The sequence below is a fragment of the Dasypus novemcinctus genome, chromosome 7 (genome assembly GCF_030445035.2).
Source record: "Dasypus novemcinctus isolate mDasNov1 chromosome 7, mDasNov1.1.hap2, whole genome shotgun sequence".
NCBI lineage: Eukaryota > Metazoa > Chordata > Mammalia > Cingulata > Dasypodidae > Dasypus > Dasypus novemcinctus.
Window position 1 is genome coordinate 32,929,368 of NC_080679.1, and position 14,596 is coordinate 32,943,963.

Consider the following 14,596-nt stretch of genomic DNA (forward strand, 5'->3'; position numbering starts at 1 on the left):
ATACTTATAAAATGTTTAATAAATGCCAAGCATTGTTCTAAATGATTTACAAATTATAACTCAAACAATATAACAGTTCAGGAACTGAGGTATAGAGGTTAATGCAAAGTCACAAAGTTAGGAAATTGCAGATACAGGCTTTGAGTTGGGCAGCCAGACTCTAACCCAGGGATCAGCAAACTTTTTCTTAAAGGCTCAGTGAATAAATAGTTAGACTTTGCAGGACATGTGGTCTCTGTAGCAACTTCTCAGCTCTGCTGTTGTCGTAGTACAGCAGCCTTAAAGACAATGAGGAACAGAGCAAAACATGGATAGGTATGCCTGTGTTCTAATAAAATTTATTTATAAAGCAAGCTTTAGGCTAAATTTGGCCTGTGGATGAATCCCTGCTCTGGAGGGCTGTGTGTTTAAACACAGTGCCAAATTGCATTTGGGAGCAGTGATGATGATTTTAAAAATTAAACCTGACTGCTTTATTTTGTTATGCTTATTCCCCATTAAATTTGGATTCAGAAACTACTTGAACCAGATAATCACCCACTAAAATTTACTTTCCCAATCCAAATTCAGAAGATAAAACCTTATGGATAAAAACTCCATCTATGGAATAAGAGAATCCTAAAGAATTACTTTATAAGGTCAGTCAGAACTTAGCAAGAATTGTAGATGGAGCTGTTCTGTATATTTCAGATGGTAGGATGGAATGGAACTATATGTAGCACGCTGTTAGTTTTTCACATTCAACTGAAGATATCTTGCCAGGGGTTCATCAAAGGCCCATATCCATTCTCTATTTCTTCAGAAATAAGAATGATTCTGATTTTTTAAAAAGACCTTCATAAGAAAGATGATACAAGCATAAGTGCTTTGATATTTTTTTAATGGGTTGCTGTATATTTGTATCCAGCTTCTCTTTTTTAAGTTTTACAGGAGTCCAGTCTATGAATTTAATATTAATAATTTTGGGGATATGATGCTGTCTATTACTACTCTTAGCTTAATTTTTTATTGTTTATTGAATAAATGGGGCTGATATTCAGCTGGTACAAACCAGTTACTCTGATCACCTAATGCCCAGGACTTCCTTGGGATCTCATGTCACATTACATATCTACCAATACCTATCAGACATTGAGTCAAATAAACTAAATAATTTTCTCTTCTGTAGGTGTCTAAAACTTCTGACACTCAGCTACATGTCCTAGTTCATATATTAATATTTCAAACTGAAACCATTTCCAGTGGTGTTACAATTAGTCTATTTGATTGTGATCAAGGTATAATAAACTTGTGAAGAGGATTCTTGTTAATTTTCGAAGAAAGTAAAAATTACAAAGAAATTTGAGATTTATTTGACAGTGTATAGAAACACTGTAGATTAATATATAAAACTGATAGAAAAAAAGATCATGTCGAGCCTAGACTGAAGCCAAAGCTTAAGTTCACAAGAATGCTAATAATCTTACTGGAGGCTCTAGGCAGCCATTTTTGGTCATAATTCCATGAAAACAGACTGGCAAAATGGAGTTCAGAGGCTAACAAAATAATCACCTAAGAAAAAGTCTCTAGAAGCCTCATCATGATTTTGAATGATTATTTGAAAGTGCCTATCACCATCTTTTTTTTTTCTGATCCAAAGTCTATTTCCATGGAAACAGGAATGGGGATGGCAGCTTGAAGTCTTAGATTTCTGCTGAATTTTAAATGAGGTTCTGAGTGAGCCATGAAAGGAGTCATTTTCCTAGATGGTTGATGGATTTGGGAACCAACAGATTCCAAGGAGTCTTTTCTTTTTAAACGTTAAAATATGTATATTAGGGAAAATATTTTGATTACACCTTTCCTACCTGTGGATAGACACTGAAGATTAACAGATTAAAGGACTGAAATCAGCAGTTTCAATAAATGGCAGAAACTCTTCCTACTATTTTTGTGACACCTTTCAAAACTTTACAAGGATAGCACCAATATGATTAAAACACAGTTTAACTGGTAAAATGAATGGTGAAATCAGTATTTTAAATAGGCTGGTGTAATTTTAATACAAACAAATATCTACATTTCATACCTACATTTTCAGCTTCTCTTTTATATGTACAGATAATTATACGTGTTTAAATATTATTTCAAACTACAATATAAAGATAGGTGCAAGCAAATTTATTTGTAATTTGGTCCAAGGATTGAGTTGAAATTACAAATATTTCTAGGTAACTAAGTTAAAATTAATGTGTTTGACACATATTTGGGTTCTTCCAGAAGCAGATCCTGAAACAAGGAATGAGTGAGGGAAGTTTATTTCGGAGTTGAAAGAAACATCATTAGGGAGTATGGAAATGAGATAGGCAATCCACCTGCCATTATGAGTTATGGGCTTCTTTCCATGGGAGAAACTGGCAGACAATGTAGGATACATATCTCAGAGTTATCCTACTCAAGGGGTGAGGGAGCTGGAAGCCTTATACCAGTCACTGATTGAGGGCTACTGCAAGAGGTGCCTTAAGGTGTTAATTCCCTGCATGTCCTCCCTGTTGGCATGGAAAAGTAGGCTTTATTGGCAAGAGAAAACCTTTGGGCAAAGGAAAGCAGGTGGAAGTCAGCTTGTACATCACTGTGGTAGAGTTTTCCAAGGATAACTTTCAAACTAAAAAAGATATTCTGCTGCCACCACTCAATGTCTCTTTTGCAAACCAGAGTTTATGTGTATTTATGTACAAAGACAATGGAAACTGCATGTTTTATTAAGCATTGCTTCCCCCAACTATACTAGGAGTAAAATATTCTAGATTCATTAACTAACACTACTAAATTAATCAGTTGTATCTGTGATTTACTGGTTGTTATAACATATGTAGCAACTTAATACCCAGAACTCAACACTAAGTCACACAATTATACTAATATACAGGGGCAAAGGAAAGGACTTTTAGAGTTTCTTAGACTTTTTGCCATAGGTAAAAAATAAGAAGCAGTTTGTGTTCTATTAAATTCTATACTAAAAGCAAGAGAAAGGGAATTTGTCACAAGGCTATTACCCAGCTCACCTGAATATGTCTAATGGGTTCATAATGACAGTAATAACGCACTGCTAGTGAGTGGCCAGGGCAGTCATCATTCCCATAAAGGAAGATCACTTGGAACAACATTAAGAAAATGATTCTAACCTTCCACCTTCAGAAGAAGAATGCCTGCATTTACAAAAGCACCTAGTTCTTGTTTCAGATAGGACCATTTCATTGGGAAATGTAGGGTTTTTTTTGTGTGTGTGTGTGGTTTTTTTTAATCCAGGAAATGGTACAGAACTCAAACCTAAGAATTGATATTTGAGCAGCATTCCTGGAATTGGGGATTATAGTCTGGTAAATTTTGGCACACTCTTCAGTTTGTCTTAGTTTCTACTACTCTGGATTTTTTCCCTAATATTCTAAGCCCACAGTTTTTTTCTGATATAATTATATTTTCTAGGAAAGGCATAGGTTTTTAACTATGCTATCAAAATTATGTTTTTCTTAAAAATATTTTTAAATGGTGTGATTGTTCTAAATTCCAGTGACTGCTCAACAGTACTTCCTTAGTACTTACCTGAATCTTTTTTACTTCAGTTCCAGCTTCCCCATGCCTGACCAACCACATGGGTCACAGTAAAGTATCGCTAGGATCTGTTTCAAGTCTTCCAATATTATTATATTAATGGTAACCAAAGTTTGTTAAAAGAGGAGTAACTTGTTTCCTTCTCCCTACACCAAGGAACATTTTTATTTTATACAACTGTCATTTTTCTTAAGAAATGTTCATGTAAAATGTGTCTATATGTTTCCTTCCCTATATTGCATTTTTGGTATTCAAAATCTTGATGGGAGTTGTTTCAACCTGTCATCTAATTGATATCATATTAGTGGGGGTGAGAGAAATAAAGTTTATTGGTAGAGTATATGCCTTCACTCAGATTAGAGCAGACTTGCACAATGATTTGTAAAGGTATTTTGTTTTATAACATTTTCACATTACAACATTTTTATGCATGTAGCTTTGCATATATAACAGCTAGATCCTGTACCATACTAATAGTGAATTTTTTTAAAGTTCATATTATTTCATTTATTTATACAGTTTGACCTTACAGGTTTTGCTCATTTGCATATATGAGTACAATTCTCCCATATCAGAGGTGAAGAAATGAGGAATTCCCTTTTTCAAAAAGTCCTGATATTACTAGATGCTATGCTGCCAGCATAATCTTGGAAAGTCAGCTAATCCTTTTTTTCCTTAAGAAAGGTTTTAAAAAAATACATAATAAAGGTTTTGGTAAGTTACTGTGCTTATTTTTAAAAAGTATCTTTAGAAAGAGATTCCATAAACTCCATTAGAACAGAAATTAGAGTCTTTTAAATCTCTACTAAAAAAAATAAGGCAGAGAACTTTCCCACTGACTGAAGTAAATCTTTCCTATTTCAGTTTATTTTATTGGCCCTGGTTCATATCCTGTTAGGTATATAAAAGTTGGTCATCAGCAGAAGGAGCATCACATCTGAAGTCATTATTTCAAACACCCCATTCTCCAACCACGTTCTCCTTCCCTTTGGTTCATTTCCTTAAGTGCCCATTTGAGGAACACTTTACCCTCTTAAATATCTCCAATTTATTGACTCTTTTCCTTTCTCACTGTCCCTCTGCTGCCTTCTATCCTCACATCCCACTGCCGCCAGATTATATTCATTATAAAAACATTCTTATAAAAGTCTTCAACTTTCATGCTTCTCAGGATTATACCGGCAGTATATGATCCTGGAAATATTGAAGAAGTTTTTCAGGGTCATGCTCTAGGCATCATCTGTCTTCATACTTTCCCTAGATCATCTCACTAGAACATTTCTCTCTCTCTCTCTCTGTCTCCCAAGCCTCACAAATTTACATCTAAGGAACAGACATCTGTTTTTTGAATCATACCTCATCTTTGTCCTTGATATCACTGAGGCGGAATCTCAGGAGCATGACAAGTTTAACACACTCAGAATGGATCTTTTCATCTTCTAAATCTGCTCAGCCTTAAATCTTGTCAATATAAATAATGTAGCTTCAGCCACCTTATATTCTCTATCAGAAATTTGGGATTTATTCTTGATTTTCACATCCTTTCACAACACTCCCTTCCATTTCAAGAGAAAATACTTTGTGCCAAAATATGTATTTGGATGGCATTCGCTTCTTTTCCAATTCCTCTGCCACCACCTTCGTCCAAACCACCAACTTCTTCAACTTGGATTGTGAAAATAGCCTCCAGTTTGTTCTCCCTACTTTTTAATAAAGATTGAATTGTAGCACTCTCAATAAAATCTTGTAGTAGCTTCACTAAAGTAACTAAAATACCAGATCCTTATCCTACAGGGCTTTCTGATTACTTGCCTGGTGGGTTTTTTTTTCCCCCCATAAATCTTCCTTCCATTCCTCTTACAAGCCATGATAGTCAGTGCCTTCACATGGAATTAACTTTACCCCATTCCACTTAGTGAATTCCTAGTTATCTTTAACTTCTCAACTTAAGTACATTTGCTCAAGAGCCCTTTCCTAACTCTCTAATCTAAATTATAGCCCATTCTGCTTTCTCACAAGCACTGAGAACTTTTACTTTGTAACATCTATTGTGATAAGTTATTACATATTTATACATTCTATTTTTTATTTAGAATTCCATTCCATTCCTTTAGACTGCAAGATCCCTCATCACAGGCACAATGTTGGCACCACCACTTCATAACTAATGCAAATTGAAAAACAAATCTGTATTTAATAAGAGACTTTATTCAAAAGGATTATTACAAGAGGAGAAAGGGACTATCGCAATAGGGAGATTACACTGACTACAAGATCTCTAATAGGGAGTAATAACCAAAAAAAAAAAAAATGTTGTAGATGAGTGGGGTGAATGAGTGGCATGATCAGATATTTTTGAGAAGGTTTTGCCTTAAAGCTAGTCCATTTTCAGGAGGGACTGAAAAGGAATGTTTGTGTGCTGGCTCAGGCTGAGGGTGGGCTAAAATTCAAGGAACTGGGGTAAAGAGAGAATCTCAACCAAAGTTTGGTTAACAAGTATTTTGTTGTGATTAATCAGTGGGGACAACCAGTTCAACTAGTCATTTTTGTGGCTAAGATCGGAAGTTGGAGGCTGTGTTTCTGGCTGCCTCACAGGGAAACAAGAGGGCACCAGTGAGTCTTATCTCAGACATACGGGGAAGATGGTTCTTTGAAGTAAACTGTTTCCTGAAACTCAGGACTCAGGTAAAATTCAGCATTATCACTGGTGGCAAGCTCCATCTATGCAGATTGGTAGAGATCTTAATGTCTAGAATTTAAGTCCCCATTCAACAACCAGTGTCAGTAATGCTGCCTCACAGGTGAGGTGATTTGGCATAATCATTTCCAATAAAGGTACTGTGTAAACAAGGACGAATTTGGCTATTGCTTTATTTGTGCTAAACTACTTTTTTTCCCCTTAAACTGGCAGAGCCATACTGTACATTGAAGTATGGAATAGTCTATGATGGATTCTGACAAAAAATTTAACCAATCCAATACCAAGGTCGTAATGACAAGGGATCAGACTCTTGTGTACTTCCTAATCAATTAATAAGGTATTCTGCCATGGATAACTATTATTGGCGGAAATGTTTTTTAAAACATATTTTCCAGAACTACCTGTCATTGCATTTTTTATCAAATATGTTAAATTCAAACCAAAGTTGTAAAGTGAAGAAAAGAATGATTCTTTGCATCTAGTTTGAGCCACAGGAATGCTGGGTATTATGCCCATTTTAGGTGGAGAACGAAGTTTACATATAGTGTTTAAATCATTTTTCTCATCCAAAAGCTTGTAAGGGAAGACACAGCCTGAATTTGAACTGAAAGCTCTATAGCTCCAAACAAAGTCTGCTGGTTTCTCATGCCATTACCCAGCCTTCTCCAAAAGATCTCATCATTTGAGTGAGAACGGGTTGCCACAAATGATAGAACATGTGGCAGTTAATAGAGTTTTATTCTTCTTAGTTCTTGATCTACTGTTGCAGTGATAGAATTCAAGCTTTGCTCGAGAAGTGTTCTTGCCCTTCAAAGTCCTGTTAATGGCCTTGTAGTTTACTTCTTCTTTATTATTGCTGCACATGCCACTCTCTCTTATTCTTAGATCAGAAAAGCAAAGTGTGTCTTCCTTTTTTAAAAACTCAGATAAATCCTCTGAATTTATACAAATTTTTAAAAATCTGAAATATGATATTGCATAAATATTTTAATTTTATCATTACTGTTTTGCATAAAATGGTTATCACAGATCTATGTTTCTTTGAGCCTGTTAAAACAATAGGTTGTCCTATATAGATATCAACAATTCTTTTGACTATTTTAAGATTGTGCTGCAGCTCCTAAAAACCCTGTTTTTTTGTGGATTCATATCATGTAAAGAGATATTCTGTCCCTTATGGTTTAAGTATATTTAGGCATAGTGTGATTAGAAATGAAAATGAGCACCTCTGAGGTAGCAAAATTATGAGATTTATTTGTCACGGAAGAATAAGCAATCAGTGAGGGCCCTTCCCTTCATCTCAAAGCAAAAAAATTTAGGGTTTTCTACAGTGATCCTCCCTGCTGCAATTTTATCTAGGGTTTTGATCCACTTACAAATTTAACCTAACCTCTCAGAATTTCAGTGTTCCATTATCTGTTAGAAAATAATTAGAAGCTATAAGCCGAAGTCTGCATACATGGAGTTCCTTGGGAGTCCCAAAGCTCATTGAACCAAGGATTTGATGGATACTGGTCAGCTGATACTGGGCCAGTAGCTAATAATAGTGGGAAATGCTGCTTAGCTAGGTAAGAAAGTTAACTTGGGGAAAATGGAAATGAAACGTTTGGGATTTATGGCTGGAAATAAACTTTCCTTTTTCATTTGTTTCCTGGTAAGAAAATAGCAAGGGAGCCAGTTTTTGTTTTTTTTTTTTAAGATTTATAATTAATATCTAAGAGCCCCACTTGATTTTAGCTATAGTCATTATAATTTCCTTATATCCCCATGAAGAAATTTTAGTGAGTCAGGAATATGTTTGGTACAATGCATACAAATAATAGGTAAATCTGACCAGTAAATTAAAAATTGTTAGCTCTAGTAAGCATGTGGTAAATTAATTCTAGGAAACATGTGTAAGCTTTTTGGGAAGGTTGCAAACACAAGGGGTTTGAGTATAAAGCCGGAGAAGGTTATTGTACTGTGATTAAAGTGATGAGGCAAGCTCCTTTAAAAGAAAAATAAATCCATCTTAAAATCGGAACACTCATTCACTTAATGAAAGCATTACTATACTCTCACTAGAGAAAAATATACTTTACTCTTGATGCTTCAAAATACAATGTTTTCTAGTTCTTCATATAATGATTTACAAAGAGAATAAATTTCAACTTACATTACCTTGTCTTCTATTTTCTACTGAATTTATAGTGTGCGTAATAGAGTAATAGTAATAACATAGGACATAACAGCTAACACCCAATCATTCCTAAACTGTGTGTATGTGTTATTTTTGCATCCCCAACAAATTTGCAAATATCTTTTTATTATTAGCCATTTCACATTTTACCCACAATACCCATTTATAAGTTATAAGCCCTCAGTAAATATTTGTTTTTAGTTTGGAATGATAGGTAAAATATGTTTACTTCATTTATTTTTCTTTTTAACAGACTTTTAGGGAGTGCCATCTATATGCAAAGTCCCATGCTACTTAAGGATTATAAAGATGACTATGGTGCAAACCCTTAACCTTAGTGAATTTTAAGTCAGTTAACACATCAAATAGATAAGAACACAAAAAGTTCCAGAAGGTTGGAACAAAGGAAATATGACAGGAGATTCAGAGAAAAATGTATGAGTGTTTATGGTAGGTTTAAGGACCTTATAAACTCTTCAAAAAATGCAGGAATACCAAAATTTTATTTGGTCTTCCAATTTATTTGGTTGTACTGTCTAATAAGTTACCATTTTGTTCCCACCTTTATACTTGATCTAATATAATACTCAATTTTTCCTTTTTGTGTGGAGTGCTGAAAGCTTGGGTTTTATAGAATAAGATGTATGTATTTTATCAAATTAATTTACCCCTTGTTTTAGCATCTTTTTTATATTTTATTTTTTGCTTTACATTTATTTGTTTTTACAATCATGTGATTTTTTTGTCACCTGCTTTGTGTAAGGAGTGGATAAATGAATAAACAAATATTTCCCTATAATTTATTTAGCACTGACTCCTTCAGAGTGTAATATTAAAGTTTAATACAGTTCTCCAATGTAGATGAATAATTCTTTAAACTCAGTACTTTCTAGTATCAAAGCTGCTTCTTTTTAAATATTAATATTTATAGAGATTATATTTTAAATATTATTTTTCTGTTTCATTTAAAAAGAATTCTTTTCTATTTTAATGTAATTGTTACTTGTGGGTTTTTATTAAGAATTTCTACCTTTCAATCTTCCTGCAAAGGAATGCCATGAATTCTCTCCTACTTTGTTGGATTATAGGTATGAACAAGGTTTAAAAAAGCTGCTATTCTGTTCACTCGTAGGCACAGCTATCTCACATATAATGCCCATGATATTACTTTTAGTTTGTAATCTTTACATTTTTGAGAGCTCTATGTAATATCATGCTCGTTAGGGAGGAAAAAGTAACTCTTCTGCTGGTAGTACAATTGTCATTGAAAGTAACTGCCCATAGAAATATAATAGTGCCATTTTAAGGCAGCACATATTTTTCTCCTCAGTTGGGGTTTTATTCCCTTATAATATTTAAACATCTCCTTAGTAATCTTTTCATGTACAATAAATCCGTATTTATGTATTTGCAGGCATGTTTTTTCAGTTTCCTAGCCTGCTTAAGCAAATTTCATGCAATGGCTCATCTTAAACAATGGGAATTTATTAACTCATAATTTTGCGACTAAGAGAAAGTCCAAATCAAAGTATCAACAAAGCCATACTTTCTTCCCAAAGACTGACATTCTAGAGTTGCCTGGCTTTTCTTGGTCTTTGGCGCCTCTGTCACATGGCAATGTGCTTGGTAGCTTTTCCCAGCCTCTCCATTATCTTCTGGGTTCCCCTGAATTTCAGCCTTTTGCCTCCTATAGCTTTCTCTATCTATCCAATTTCATTCCTATTAAAGGATTCTAGTGATAGGATTAGGACCCACCTTGATTGAGCTGGACCACAACTTAAATGAACTAACCTCATCAAAAGGTCTTGCCTGTAAAGGGTTCATACCTACAGGACTAGATTAAGTTTAAGAACATGTTTTTCTGGGGTACACACAGCTCTAAACTATCACATTCTACACTCTGGATCCCAAAAATACATGTTCTTTCTACATGCAAAATACATTTATTCCATCATAACATCCCCAAAACTCAAGTCATTTCAGTAACAATGTTAAGTGCAAAGTCTAATCAGAATCAGTTATGGGGAAATGGATGTGGCTCAAGTGATAAGGTCTCTGCCTACCATATGGAAGGATCCAGGTTTGATCACTGGAGCCTCCTGGTGAAAAAGAAGAGAAAGCATACCTGCATGGTAAGCCAGTGCCCTCATGGCTAGCCAAGTGGCCTGCACATTGAGCCAAGTGCCCACGTGGTAAGCCGAGTGCCTGCCTGGCAAGCCGAGTACCCATGTGGGTGCCTGTGTGATGAGCCAACTGTCTATATGGTGAGCCGAGTGCTCGTGCAGTATGCCTGCATGGCAAGCCAAGTGCCTGTATGGTGAGCCTAGTATCTGCGTGGTGAGTTGAGTTGCTGCACTAGTGCTCGCGTGGTGAGCTGAGTGCCCACATGAGTGTCCACGTGCTAAGCCAGTGCCCATGCTGCAAGCCAGTGCTCACACAGTGAGCCGAATGCCTGTGCAGTCCCTGCTTGGCGAGCCAAATACCCACATGGTGAGCCAAGTGCCCACATGGTGAGCCAGTGCCCACGCAAGTGAGTCACGCAGCAAGATGATGGCACAACAAAAGAAAGATGGAGGGGAGAGTCAAGGGGAAGCACAGCAGAAACCAGGAACTGAGGTGGCACAATTGACAGGAAACCTCTCTCCACGTCAGCGATCCCCAGGATCGAATCCTGGGAAATCCTAGAGGAGAAAGATGAGAGAGAAGACAAAAAGAGAAATAGATAGAGAAGATCACACAGCAAATGGACACAGACTGCAAAAACAGTGGGGCGGGGGTGGGGGAAGGGAAGAGGGGGAAAAAAGAATGGATTTTTAAAAATTTGATTATGGGTGTGGTCTATCCAGGGATGCAATTCCCATCTATTTATGGACCTGTGAAATCTAGAAAACAAGTTGTTTGCTTCCAATATACAATGGAGAAACAGGCATAGGATAAACATTCACATTCCAACTGGAGAAATTGGAAGGTAAACTCGGGTCACAGGTCTCAAACACTTCCAAATCCCTGCAGGGCAAGCTCCACTAGATGTCAAGTTCTGAGAGTTATCTTTGAATCAAGGTTTTGTACTCTGGGCCTGAGGGAGCAACAGGCCCACCCTTTTCAAGCACTTGCACAGCAGCTACTTCCCCTAAACACTCGAGTGAAGGCCCTGCCCTCTCCAAGCATCAGGATGGTGGCCAGGCTCTCCTTGAACTTTGAGTCACAATCTCCATCCTCTTTAAGCACTGGGTTGGTGGCCAGGCTCTCCACAAACCCTCAGACACAGGCCATACCCTCACTGAGCACTGGGGCATTGGCCAGACTCTCCTCAGAACGCTGGGGCACTAACCTCACAACTTCTGAACAATGGGGTGACAATGCTCAACCAAGCACATGGCTCACCCCCTCCAAGTGCCAAGATGGTCCCACGCTTTCCACACTTATGGGTGGGCCCACTCTCTTGGCCCAAGGAGATATCTTGGGTCCAGACCTCGGCTTGTACATTTCTGCCCTTGAAGTCATTCTTCATTTTCCCTTCTCTGTCCCTCGCAGTCAGCTGGCAGTGGTACCTTTCATACAAATTTCACAGAAAAACTTTTCAGCTTGGAATGTAATTCACAGGGGTCCAAACCATTAGACAAAAGGACATTCCATAGATCCTTCCTGGATAATTGCATTTTCAAGCCTGACTTTCTCTGAAATAGCTGACTGGTTCCATAGTCAGTTAAACCCTCACAGGGAGCCCTGTTTTCTGGGAACTCACTGGCCAGAAGCTCAGGGATGACCCTAACAGAGTCGCTTCTGACCTAAGTCTCAGAGCATACATCTGAATAGGTTTAGAATTTTCCATATCATGGATTTCTGGCTGCTTTGTGGTTAGGAATTCAAGTCTCAGTTTACCCCTGTCCTCTATCATTTCACTATAACCAGGATGCACTTACCACACTTAGCTTGGAAATCTCCTCAGCTAAATATCCAAGTCATCATTCTCAAGTCTGCCCTCCATCCAACAACAAAATTGCATTTCACCAAGTTTGCTGTCATTTCAAAACAAGGATCTCTTTTCCTCCAATTTCCTATAACACAGTCATTTTCTTCTAAAGCCTCATTAGAAGCATGTTTAGCATCCATATTTCTACCAAAGCAATCTAGGCCTTTTCTATCAAGCACCTCACAATTCTTCTGGCCTCTACCCATTATCCAATTCTAAAGCCATTTCTACATTTTTTGGTATTTGCAATAGCAGCACCCCACTTTCCTGGTACCAAAATCTGTTTTAGTTCCCTAGTCTGCTCAAATATCATGCAAATATCATGCAAAGGGATGGATTAAGCAATGTGAATTCAATAGTTCATGGTTTTGAAGCTGGGAAAAAATCCAAATCAAAGCATCATCAAACGAATATTTTCTCCCCAAAGACTGTTGGCATTATGGGTCTGTCTGCCAGTAATCATTAGTCCTTGGCTTCTCTGCCACATGGCTGTGCACAGTGGTGGCCTCTCCAGGCATCTGTTCTCTTCCAGATCCCCTTGAATTTCAGCTTCATGGTTCCTGTGGTTTTCTCTCTGATTATTCTTATAAAGGACTCCAGTAAGTGGATTAAGACCCATCCTGATTGAGGTGGGCCACACCTTAACTGAAGTAACCTCCTACTTACAATGGAGTCACACCCACATTTTTTCCTTGTGTATATATAGTTCCAAACCACTACACACATATAACTGTTAAGGAAATGGGAATTGAGATATTTATAAACAATTTGGATATAATTCTTCTGGCAGAGTTTTGTAACTGAAAGTAGAGAAAAGGATTTTCTTACCAAGGCATAAAAGCTTGCCACTGCACCTGAAGTAAACAGAATTGTTATTACAGATTATCATTCCTTTATTTAATGCTTCATCTGTTGCCCAGAGGAATGTCACCACCATCTGCATCTAAAAATATCCAATTTAAATTTATAGGGGACTTCTGTAAAAGTAGTTTATATGTAAGCAGCTCTATTTTTTTTAATTTTTCTAATATTTCCATTAAAAAGTATATAAATACTAATTAGAGGTCTTCTTAGGTAGAATAAATACTGAATTTTTAAAACTATTTTGTACATTTAATAATTGAAAATATAAACAAAAACTAAAAAGAAAACACAGTTGAGTAAAAACATACATTTCTCAAATGTACTGGATACCTATAATTTTTTTCCCTTTTGAATCATACAATATGTTACACAATATATTTGGTTCATAGAAATGCAGTCAAACAGTATTTGTTCTTTTGTGTCTGGCTTGCTTCACTCAACATTATGTCCTCCAGATTCATCCATATTGTCACATGCTTTATGACTTTATTTCTTCTTATAGCTGCATAATATTCCCTTATGTATATAGACCACAGTTTGTTTATCCATTCATCTGTTGATGGACACCTGGGTTGTTTCCAACTTCTGGCAATCATGAATAATATCACTATGAATATCATTGTGCAGATGTCTGTTCATGTCACTGCTCTCAGAACTGGATATATACCCAGTAGCGTATTGCTGGGTCATGTGGCAACTCTATATTCAACTTCTTTAGGAACTACCAAAAAGTCCTCTACAGTGGCTGTACCATTTTGCATTTCCACCAACAGTGAATAAGTGTTCCTATCTCTCTACATCCTCTCTAACACTTGTAGGTCTCTGTCTTTTTTAATAGTGACCATTCTGATAGGTGTAAAATCATATCTCCTTGCAGTTTTGATTTGCATACCCTTAATCATTAGTGATGTTGAGCATTTCTACATGCGTTTCTTTGCCATTTGTGTTTCTTCTTTGGACAAATGTCCATTCAAGTCTATTGCCCATTTTTTAATTGGGTTGTTTGTCTTTTTATTGTTGAGTTGTAACATCTCTTTATATACCCTGGATATTAAACCCTGATCAGAAATGTGATTTCCAAATAGTTTCTCCTATTGAGTTGGCTGCATTTTCAACCTTTTGACAAAATCCTGTGAGGTGCAAAAGTGTTTAATTTTGAGGAGGTCCCATTTATCTATTTTTTCTTTTGTTGCACATGCTTTGGGTATAAGGTCTAAGAAATTACCACCTACTACAAGGTCTTGAAGATGTTTCCCTTCATTTTCTTCTAGTGAAATACTAACTTTAG

General features: G+C 36.5%; 1 protein-coding gene across 9 annotated transcripts in view; it reads left to right on the top strand.

Annotated features, from left to right (window-relative positions):
* The window catches only part of ERBB4 (erb-b2 receptor tyrosine kinase 4), a 1,195,692-nt gene that overhangs the window by 954,462 nt on the left and 226,634 nt on the right, over positions 1-14,596 (top strand). The gene's annotated exons all lie outside the window — the stretch shown is intronic.